The sequence below is a fragment of the Herpailurus yagouaroundi genome, unplaced genomic scaffold (genome assembly GCF_014898765.1).
Source record: "Herpailurus yagouaroundi ecotype Mexico unplaced genomic scaffold, PumYag 159, whole genome shotgun sequence".
Lineage (NCBI taxonomy): Eukaryota > Metazoa > Chordata > Mammalia > Carnivora > Felidae > Herpailurus > Herpailurus yagouaroundi.
The window spans coordinates 76,675,836-76,685,772 of NW_024412400.1; the positions used below are offsets into that span (position 1 = coordinate 76,675,836).

The window sequence follows — 9,937 nt, forward strand, 5'->3', positions numbered from 1 at the left end:
TTCTTTCTTTCTTTCTTTCTTTCTTTCTTTCTTTCTTTCTTTCTTTCATTTTATTTTTAATAATCTCCACACCCAACGTGGGACTCAAGCCCATAACCCTGAGCTCAAGAGTCCCACGCTCCACTGACTGAGCCAGCCAGGTGCCCTAATTTTCCTGCATTTTCCTTGTTCCTTTGGAGCCCAGTGATTCAAAGGCTATAGGAAGCCCTGGTTCAAGAGTCAGGAAATGGGAGTCTGAACACTGCCTCTTATACCCATGTGTGTGGGTCTCAGATTTATCCATACATCTCTCTGAGCCTATTGGACATTTCTGAGGCATTTAATACAACTGACCACTCTCTCCTCCTTGACCTTCCTCCCTCTGGCCCCTGTGATGATATCTGCTACCTCAGCCCTTTTCTTGTGTTTTACTTGTCCTTCACAGTTTTCTGAACTAGAACCTTTTCTTCTGACTAGTGTACTTAGATGTTGGAACTCCCCAGGGCTCTCTCCCTCCTGCCTCTTCCCACCTCTTCCCATGCAGTTTGGTCCTTTCGGATGACCACGTTCCATACGTTTGAGAACCAAACTCTCTCCGGCCCATCCCCTTCCCTGAAATTTAAATCCACACATAGCCATGTCCCGAAGACATCCCCATCACTAGCTCAAGTGTTTCCACATCTGGGCTCACTCCTCCTTACTCCCTTGGAGTCTGTCTCAGTGACCAATGCTCTTCTTCCTAGCGAGAAGCCGGAATAACAAGAAGGGAAGTGGTCTCGTTCCCTCCTGTGCCCCTCTCAAATCCAGTGCCTCGAACAGCCTCGTTCCTCCCCTCAGCCCTGCCCCTCCTCTGCTCCCACTCCCTGCCTCAGTGCAGGCCCTAGGGTCTTCCTCCTAGACTGTGCCCACAGCCTTCACAGGGGCTCCCCACCCCCAGATCCTCCTAGAATCCACCCACCGGGATACTTTTCACCAATACTTTTAATCGATCAATCAATTAATTAAGGTGTTTATTTATTTTTGAGAGGGAGAGAGAGCGTGCGCAGGCACATGTGCAGGGGAAGGGCAGAGAGAAGGGGAGACAGAAGATCCAAGCAGGGTCCTCACTGTCAGCATAGAGCCTGATGCGGGGCTTGAACTCACTAGCAGTGGGATCATGACCTGAGCCGAAACAGTCAGACACTTAACCGACTGAGCCGCCCAGGCACCCCACCAATACTTTTTTTTTTCACGTTGAGGTATAATTTAAATACAATAAAATGCACATATTTTAAGCATACAGTTTGACAAATTTTAATGAATACATTACATCTGTGTAACCACTACGATAAAGATACAGAAAAATTCTATCATCCCTTCAAGTTCCTTGTGATCCTTCTCAGTCAGCCCCTGTCCTGTGGCCCATCACTCCACTGATTGCTTTCATCAGACGTGAATGTTGACTTTTCTATAGACTTCATGTAAATGAAATTATATGGTTTGCATTCTTTGCTTAGCAAAATGTTTTTGAGATCCCTTCATGTTGTCATGTCCTAATCATTTACAAGAGGATGTTTCTTTCAGTCAATCTCCTGCTTAAAGCTATTTGGTGGCTACTGAATGACTATTCCTCATGATCCACATTCCCGGACCCTGTGTGATCTGGCCTCATCTTACACATTGCCCGTTCTTCAACTTTAACCTTTAGGAATACTGAACCATTTGTTCACCTGCACACACATAGCTTTTCATGGGTTGTGTCTGCTCATCTCCAACTCAGTTTGCCTAGGAACTCCTACTCATTTGGCAGTGCTCTGTTCAGACGTAGATTCTGTGAGGGTTTCTCTGACCTGTTCCTACCCTCAGGACAAAGAGTCTGTCAGCTCCACTGTAATGGACTGTGTCCACTATTCTAGTCACCCCTGAACCCCCGCCCTGCATTGATTGAATGGATTCCTTTCTTAGCCTGACTCCTGTGTCATGTACATTATTTATCGTTGTTCCCATTACACTATATGTGTTTATATAATTGTGCAACCCCTCAGCTATGCTCAGAAGGATAGAAAGATTCATTCTGTTTCTAGAAATTCTTCCTGTGGAAGATGCTCTTGTTGCCTCCTCAAGAGGGAATAGCCCTGCAGTCTTTGCTAACAGACCTTGGTCTTGTTCAAGGAGACATGTGCCCAGAGATACCTCTGCCAGTGACCGGTTGAGGAGTGGTCTACTTCTGACCAATGAGACACAAAGGACTAGTCTTTAGGGGGCTTCTGGAAAAGTTTGTCTACTTGAAAAGAAGAAACGAGAGAAGAAGAAATGGCCCCTTGTACACCTTTCCTTCTCCTCCTGTTTGGGACACTATTTTATGAGGGTGTGATATTTGGAGCTGTGACACCCATCTTGTAACCATGAGACAAAGGTCAAGAGAAGCACAGAGACATGGATCCCGCATCATGGCATTATGGAGGAACTAAACAAACCACAGACTGCCCCCCTACCTTCCAACCTGTTGTTATGTGAGGTAATTAAATGACCTGCTTGCTTAAGACACAATTTATTTGGGGGGGGGGAGACAGAATTAGTTGGCTTTTCTGATATTTGCAGCTGAACACATTCTTAACTGATACATCTTGTGAATAAACTTATTATTTTGAGATAATTGCAGAACCTGTACATTTTTATGAGATTAGGAAGCACTTAGTATCCAGACGGTGCAGGAGAATTTGTACTTTTCCTGGCAAATGACCATACCACCTCTCTGTCTACTTTGACTGGGCCTCAGGGAGGCTTTCCTTTCTATCCTTGTTTCTCAGTCTTTTGACCTCTTGACCCTCCCTTCAGAAAAGGGAAGGAGCTTCCCTCTCTGGGCCTCTGACCTAGGTTCTCATTCAGTCAGTTGCATCTAGTTTTCCTCCAGTGGAGCTGGGGAAGAGAGGGTTTTAGGCCCTCGATTATCTTCTTAGCAACCCACGAAAAAGGTTGTTGTTACCCTATTTTGTAGAAAAGTTGAGTCAGATGAGTGAAAAACCTGATTGTGATCATGCAGCTAGTAAGTGCAGGAGCCTTACAGTGAGGTCTGCCCAAGCTCCTCTTTCTGTCTTGACGTCTAGCCTCTCTTGGGCTTAAGTCATGTCAGAATCTAGAAAGTGGTAGTGCCACATTGCTTTGGGTGGCAGTCATGAAAATGCGCCACTCGGATCTTCAGCTGCAGGGAGTTTAGTTGACCAAGGAGCCCGGGTGCTGTGCATTGGTGCTGTGGCCACACTTCTCATGGGCTGCTCCCCCTTCACTGAGCACTGAGCACAGCAGGGGCACTAAGACAGGCCCATTCCTGAGAGATGCAGGCCTGCTCTGGGGGCGACTTTAGCTCAGGGACTTCTCTTGGCTTGGCCGAATCCTCCTTAGAATCATGATGTAATCTGAGACTTTGCTCATCTGACAGTCCTTCCTTCCCTCTGTCCCTCACAGAGGTCGGACCCATGTCATGGCTTGACAGCTCTGTGCTTCTCTGGCTCGATTCTCTTTTTCTTTTTACAGATGTTTCCACAAATAAAGCTCATGTATATCTAATCCCACCTCAGGGTCTGGCTTCTTACAGGACCTGAACTGATGTGCTTTGGTTTTTTAAACCCCTAAACTCAACCTGGCAGTGTGTATATAAAGCACCTGGCATGTACTGGGTTATTTCTCTTTTCCTCTCAGAGTGTGTGAAGGTGTTAATGGTGGCTATGCCGTGAGGCAGTTTTGAGTGACAGCAAAATGGACCATGCTGTGATCAGGAGAATTTGTGCCTACCTGGAAACTATATATCCTGAGTTCAGAGAGGCAGAGGCACCCCCCTAAGGAAACACAGCTCATTCCCAGATGCCCAAATGTATACCCAGTGATGCATGGAGTAGGGGGTCAAAGTCAGAGTGAAGAGATGGGGTCAGCATGCAGTGTGGGGCAGGCGTTGTGCATGGGGAAAGCAGCCCCTTCCTGCCCCTCCCAGCTGGCTTCCCACACAGGTCTGTGTGTTTTGGTGCCATGGCAACGGGTCGTGAGGGCTGCCTGTGGAGAGTGAAGCTTCACCTTAGGACACTGTGGGGAACTAGATGCATCTAGGAGATACCAAGTCCATGACCTCTGGCCTCCCAGCTTTGCTCCAGCCTGGAGACACCACCCAGCCTAACCAAGCCTTTAGTCATCGACAAATGCCTTTCTCTGTTCACACTGCCTATCCAGCCAGTCGGTTTCGATTAGCTCTGATTGGCCACACTAGCTCTGATTCTGGAATGCTCTGGGTTTTTTTTTTTTGTTTTTTGTTTTTTGTTTTTGTTTTGTTTTATGTTTGTCTGTATCCTCTATATATCTCAGGGCCAAGTTCCAATCTCACCTCTACCTGGAAGCCTTCCCTGATTTCCCCAGTCCACAGATCCTTTCCTTCTTCTGTCTAGCAGTTACTGTACTATCCGTCGCATTCACATTATAACATTTGGACTTTGCCCCAATCTAATTCAACAAGCTCCTAATATGTGCTAGGCACGGTGCTAAGTGCTGAATGCTCACGTGTGTGTCTTGGGGCTAAGTCTATCCCATGCTCATTAGATTTCAGCAGACCCTCTAGCAGCACTGGCTTTAAGGCCAGGAAGGACAGGACAGGACAGAGGTTGCAGCTTAGTAGAGCCTTGACTCAGTCCAGACAGGTCACTGTCTGAGTCTTCGTTTTCTCAGCTATAAAAAGAAGATGATAGTACCTACCTCACCAGCTTGTTTTGAGGACAAATGAGGTAATATATGTAAAGTACCTCACACAGTGCTTGCTCAACATGTTCATTCTTTGACTGTCTCTCCATGCCGACCTTCCACCCTGTAAACCCCCTGAATCTAATGAAATGAAACCATTGTGTTCTCCTCTTCCTCTTAGGACTGCTCAAAGAACTCCCTGTTGGGGGACCTGGGTGGCTCAGTCAGTGAAGCTTCCGACTCTTGATCTCAGCTCTCAGCTCTCCTCTTGATCTCAGAGTTGTGAGTTCAGGCCCCGCATCAGGCTCCATGCTGGGTGTAAAGCCCACTTCAAACAAACAAACAAACAAACAAACAAACACACATCCACCCAAAGAACTCACTGTCCTGGGTTGGTCAACTTAAATAAAATGCTCAAGATCCAGTATTTTCACACACTTTCTCTCAGTCAGTCCTCCATCAGCTCTGGGACAGGAGGTAGTACTCCTGCCTCATCCAGGACTCAGAGGCTGAGCACCCCCAAGATCACAGAGCTAGGAAGCAGTGGAGTTGGCTCAGAATCAGGCCTGAGACAGAAAAGCAGCCGTAAGTAGACAGAGCCCGTGAGTGAGAACATGTGATACTGTTCTGCCCAAGATATCACTTCTGCCCAAATAATTCTATAAATGCAACATAATGCCAATCAAAATCACAACAGGATTTGTCCCTGTGAGTGTGTGTGTGAAATTTAACAAGCCAATTCTAAAACTAATGTGGAAGAAGGATAACAGTTGGAATAGCCAAGAAATACTTGAAAAAGAAGGACAACAAGGCGACATGCCCTATAGATAATAAAACACCACCAAGTTGTGTGAATTAAAATGGTGGTGTGCTGACATGGGACAAGACGTGAGGATCAAGGTCACAGAACAGAGTGTAGGAAGGGCTCTTGTATAAAGAGGAATCCGGTGTGGTAAAGTGGCATTGAAAATCAGTAGGGAGTGGCTCAGTCAGTCAGCGCCCACCTCTTGACTTCAGCTCAGGTCATGATCTCACGGTTGGTGGGATTGAGTCCTGTGTTGGGCTCCACGCTGACAGCCGGAGACTGCTTAGGATTCTCTCTCTCCCTCTCTACCCCTCCCCTGCTCATGCTCACTTTCTCTCTCTCTCTCCCTCAAAATAAAGAAATAAACATTAAAAAAAATAAAAATGGTAGGGAAATGATGCACTCTTCAATAAATTCTGTGGAGACAATTGGCTATCCTTGTGAAAAAGCAGAAAGTTGCTTCCTGCTTTATACTACTCACTAAATAAATTCCAGATGGATTAGAGAGCTCAGAGTGAAAAAACAAAGCTATAAAACTATTAAAAGAAAATATAGGAGAATTTGCTTATAACCTTGGGGTAGGAAAGGCTTTCTTTAGCAAGACATAAAACACAGAAACCATAAAGGAAAAGACTGCTAACATTGATTATGTCCCAATCTGAAACTGCTGAATGACAAAAGACACCATAAATACTGTTAAAAGACAAGTGACACACTGGAAGGAGGCATCTGCAAGACAGAAAAAATGGAAGGATTCATATTTAGGATATGTAATGAATTCCCACAAATAAAGTAAGAGATAAACCACCCTAGAAAAAATGAGCGATAGTTGGTAACAGACAGCTCCCCTCGGAGGAACTGCAGATGGCCAATTAAGTGTCTAAAAGGCTCAGCCACTCTAGTCATCAAAGACATGCAAGTCAACCAATACTGAGTTAACATTTTTCACCCATCAGATCTGCACAATTTTAAAAAGATTCTCAATAGCTACCATTGGCAACAATTTAAGGGCAACAAACACCTCTTCCGCTGTTGGTAAGAATGGAAGTTGTCAGGGTGTTTATAGAGCGTGGTCTGGCAGCGCCTGTGAAAATGCACAGTGTCCAGACTCTTCACCACAGCGATCCCACACCTCTGCCTGGAGAGATGCTCCAGGAGCATGAAGACACCCGCCCGGTCCCAGGGGCCAGGATGGCAGTGGCAGAAATGTGAACAATCAGAAACAGCCCAAATGCTCATTAATAGAGAAAGAGCTAGATACATTTCTAAATATCCACGTTAGTGATGGTTTTCTGATGTTCAAACAGATGAAGCAGACCTCTGCATCCTGAAGTGAAAAGGTCTCATAATGAGAGAGAAGCAAGTCACAGAACAATCTGGCTCCATTTATGTAAACACAGGCACTTGCTTTGAAACTATGTGCATAAGTAAGAATATTCTGGAAGGGTGCATACCAAACTGACAATCCTTGGGGAAGGAGGTAGGATTGTGTAAGAGCAAGGTGGGCTTTATCTGAAACATTTTCATTTTTTTTTACAATGAGTATGTATATATGTATTACTACTCCTACTACTCCTACTAGTACTAAGTTTAAAATTACTAGAAAGACTGGATTTATTCAGTGCCCAGCAGTTTGTGTCCCTTGTGTTCAAGATTGAACCTGCTGGTGTTCCTCTTGCTCAAATCCCATGCCTGGTTCCTGACTGCACACATCACCCACCCTTCTCCAACTCCTAACACTGGGCTCCTTGTCTGAATTCTCAGCCTATGCCATTTGGTCTATCGTAGTCAGGAACAAAGGGGAATTACTCATGGCCCTTGCTCCAGAAGAGCACATGGTCCAGTAAAATAACTTCAGCAAAGGTGTTTTGGGGAAAAGCCAGGAAGGCTTTCTAGAGAAGGCGGCATGTGAGCTGAGGCCACATCAAAAAAGATGGATCATTTTTTATCCTACCCCACAATACATGCATTATACTAAAAACTATATAACACCATGGGCGTCTGGGTGTCTCAGTTGGTTAAGCGTCCAGCTCAGGTCGTGGTCTCACAGTTTGTGAGTTCGAGCCTCACACTGGGCTCCGTGCTGACAGTGCAGAGCCTATTTGGGATTCTCTCCCTCTCCCTCTCTGCACCTCCCCCACTTGTGCGTGTGCTCTCTCTCAAAAATGAATAAACTTAAAAAAAAACCTACATAAGACCATTACAGAAATTTTGAACGACAGAGAGAAAAAAACACTACCCATAATCCCATCACCCTAAATCAATGACTTTTGTGAATTCCCTTCAAGTCTTTGTCCACAAGGCAGACATAAGTGTAAGTATTGCTATGGACTGAATTGTATGCTACCAAAATTCTTATGTTGAAGCCCAACCCCCAAATGTTGTGCTACTTGGAGATGGAGCCTTTGGGAGATAAGATGAGGTCATGAGAGGGTTGCCACATGGTGGGATTAGTGCCCTTATAAGGAGGAGAAGAGACACCAGAACTCTCTCTCTCTCTCTCTCTCTCTCTCTCTCTGCACACACCTAGGAAAGGCCTTGTGAGAACACAGTGAGGAGACAGCCATCTGAAACCCAAAGAGAGCTTTCACCCTCTGGACCCTGCCAGCAACTTGACCTCTTGGACTTGTAGTCTCCAGAACTGTGAGAAATAAATTTCAATTGTTCAAGCCAACCAGTCTATGATATTTTGTTATGGCAGCCTGGGCTGTCTAAGACAAGTATGCAGTTTGAATAATGTATTTGATTATATGTATTTTTTTAAGGTTTTTTAAAAATCTATTTTTTAAGTAATCTCTACACCAAACGTGGGGCTTGAACTCATGACCCTAAGATCAAGAGTCACATGCTTTTCCAACTGAGCGGGGGGGGGGGGGCGCTCCTATATGTTTTGTTTTTTAACATAACATTATATCATAGTCCTTTTTTATATTACTAAGTGAAATTTATAACGATCACTTTTAATGGCTGTGCAATATGCCATGAGTGTACTATATGATTTAACTACCCATTCCCCTATTGGTGGATCTTTAGGTTGTTTCTTACTTCTAAAGTTGCAAAGAACAGCCTGGAGCATGTAGTTCCCCCCACCCCTTGGGTTATTTCCTTGGAACAAATAAATTCTCAGAAGTGGAAATACTGGGTCAAAATTTATGAACACTTTTATGGCCCTTGAAACATGTTGCCAAATTGCTTCTAAAAGTATAGTTCCAGAATACACTGAGGGCTTTGTTAGGCAAATATGAGAGGTATAGAAATGGGATGGGGGGGTCCCAATTCCAGGAAACAGCATGTGTAAAGGTGCATGGACTGGGACAGACTTGTGTGATTTATCCTTTGAATGCCATGACATGGCCAAGACGGAGAATTGCATGGCAGATTCTGTTGGTGGTAAACCCAATAGCTTTTTTCAATCTCCTTCTTACTTGCTCTTCTCTCACCATAGAAGGTAAAAGCCAGATAATCTGCTTCCCAGCTTCTTTTTCAGCTAAAAGTGACAACATGGCTCCATTCTGTCCAAAAACATGTAAGGGGAGGCTTTGAGAAGAATTCCTTCCTTCCTTTCTTCCTTCTTTTCTTCCCCCAGGTCTCTCCCTTCCTTTCTCCTTCCTTGCTTCTTACTTTCCTTCCTCCCTCCCTGCCTTCCTTCCTTCCTTTCTTCTTCATTTTCAACCTGCTTATCAAATCTTTCAACTGGGAAGCTAAAGGTTTCTGATTTCCTGATTATGGGAGGAAACGCCATTGGTACCATCTCTCCTTCCTTCTTTCCTTGAATGCAGATGTAATGTGTGGAGCTACAGCAGCCACATTAATATCATAAGGGCAGACAAGCATGAGGACAAAAAGCCAACATAGTGAGGGTGGCAGAAAGGCAAGACAGAAAGAAATTGGATCCTTGATAGTACTATTTAAGTGGCTAATTAATACCATCAACCACCTACCTCGAATTTCCTGTTTTCTGGGAGAAACAACCCCTTATTTGACTAAACCATTGTTAGATTTTCTGTTGCTTGTAGTCAAATGCTTCCTAATAGATCTAGGACTCTACCACCGTGTCCTATCTCCTCGGCACCTGGCATTCAGATTCTAGTCCTGTTCCACTAGAGTTCAATGCTGTCTCTTGGAATTGGAGTGGTGGATTTTTGCAGCCCGGAACATTTACTGCCTGCCCACCCACAGTCTGGGTGGTATTCCCCTTCTAGCTCTGGGTGCTCCCAGTGGGCCTCAGACTTGGAGGCCTGAGCCCTGTTTGTTTTTTCAGGAGAGCCACCAGGCCAGGACCTTGTGCTCAGGCAATGCTGATTACTGGTGCCCTTTGAGGTCTCAAGAGAATCCTGAGCCAAGAGTCCTGGATTCATTCTGGATCTTTCCCTTATAGTCATACGGCCTTGGTCAAGTCAGTCTCTCTGAGCAGCAATCTCTTCATCTGTAAAATGGAGCCAACTGGGGTTG

General features: G+C 45.0%; 2 long non-coding RNA genes across 2 annotated transcripts in view; one reads left to right on the forward strand and one right to left on the reverse strand.

Moving 5' to 3' along the window:
- The window catches only part of LOC121034094 (uncharacterized), a 14,681-nt gene extending 6,582 nt beyond the window's left edge, over positions 1 to 8,099 (reverse strand). Inside the window, exon 1 of the long non-coding RNA XR_005792278.1 lies at positions 8,012 to 8,099. This is a non-coding gene — a long non-coding RNA (uncharacterized LOC121034094). The remainder of the gene's footprint in view (positions 1 to 8,011) is intronic.
- LOC121034093 (uncharacterized) overlaps positions 1 to 8,159 on the forward strand; it is a 14,757-nt gene extending 6,598 nt beyond the window's left edge. The window contains exon 2 of the long non-coding RNA XR_005792277.1: positions 8,016 to 8,159. This is a non-coding gene — a long non-coding RNA (uncharacterized LOC121034093). The remainder of the gene's footprint in view (positions 1 to 8,015) is intronic.
- The last annotated feature ends 1,778 nt before the right edge of the window (positions 8,160 to 9,937 follow it).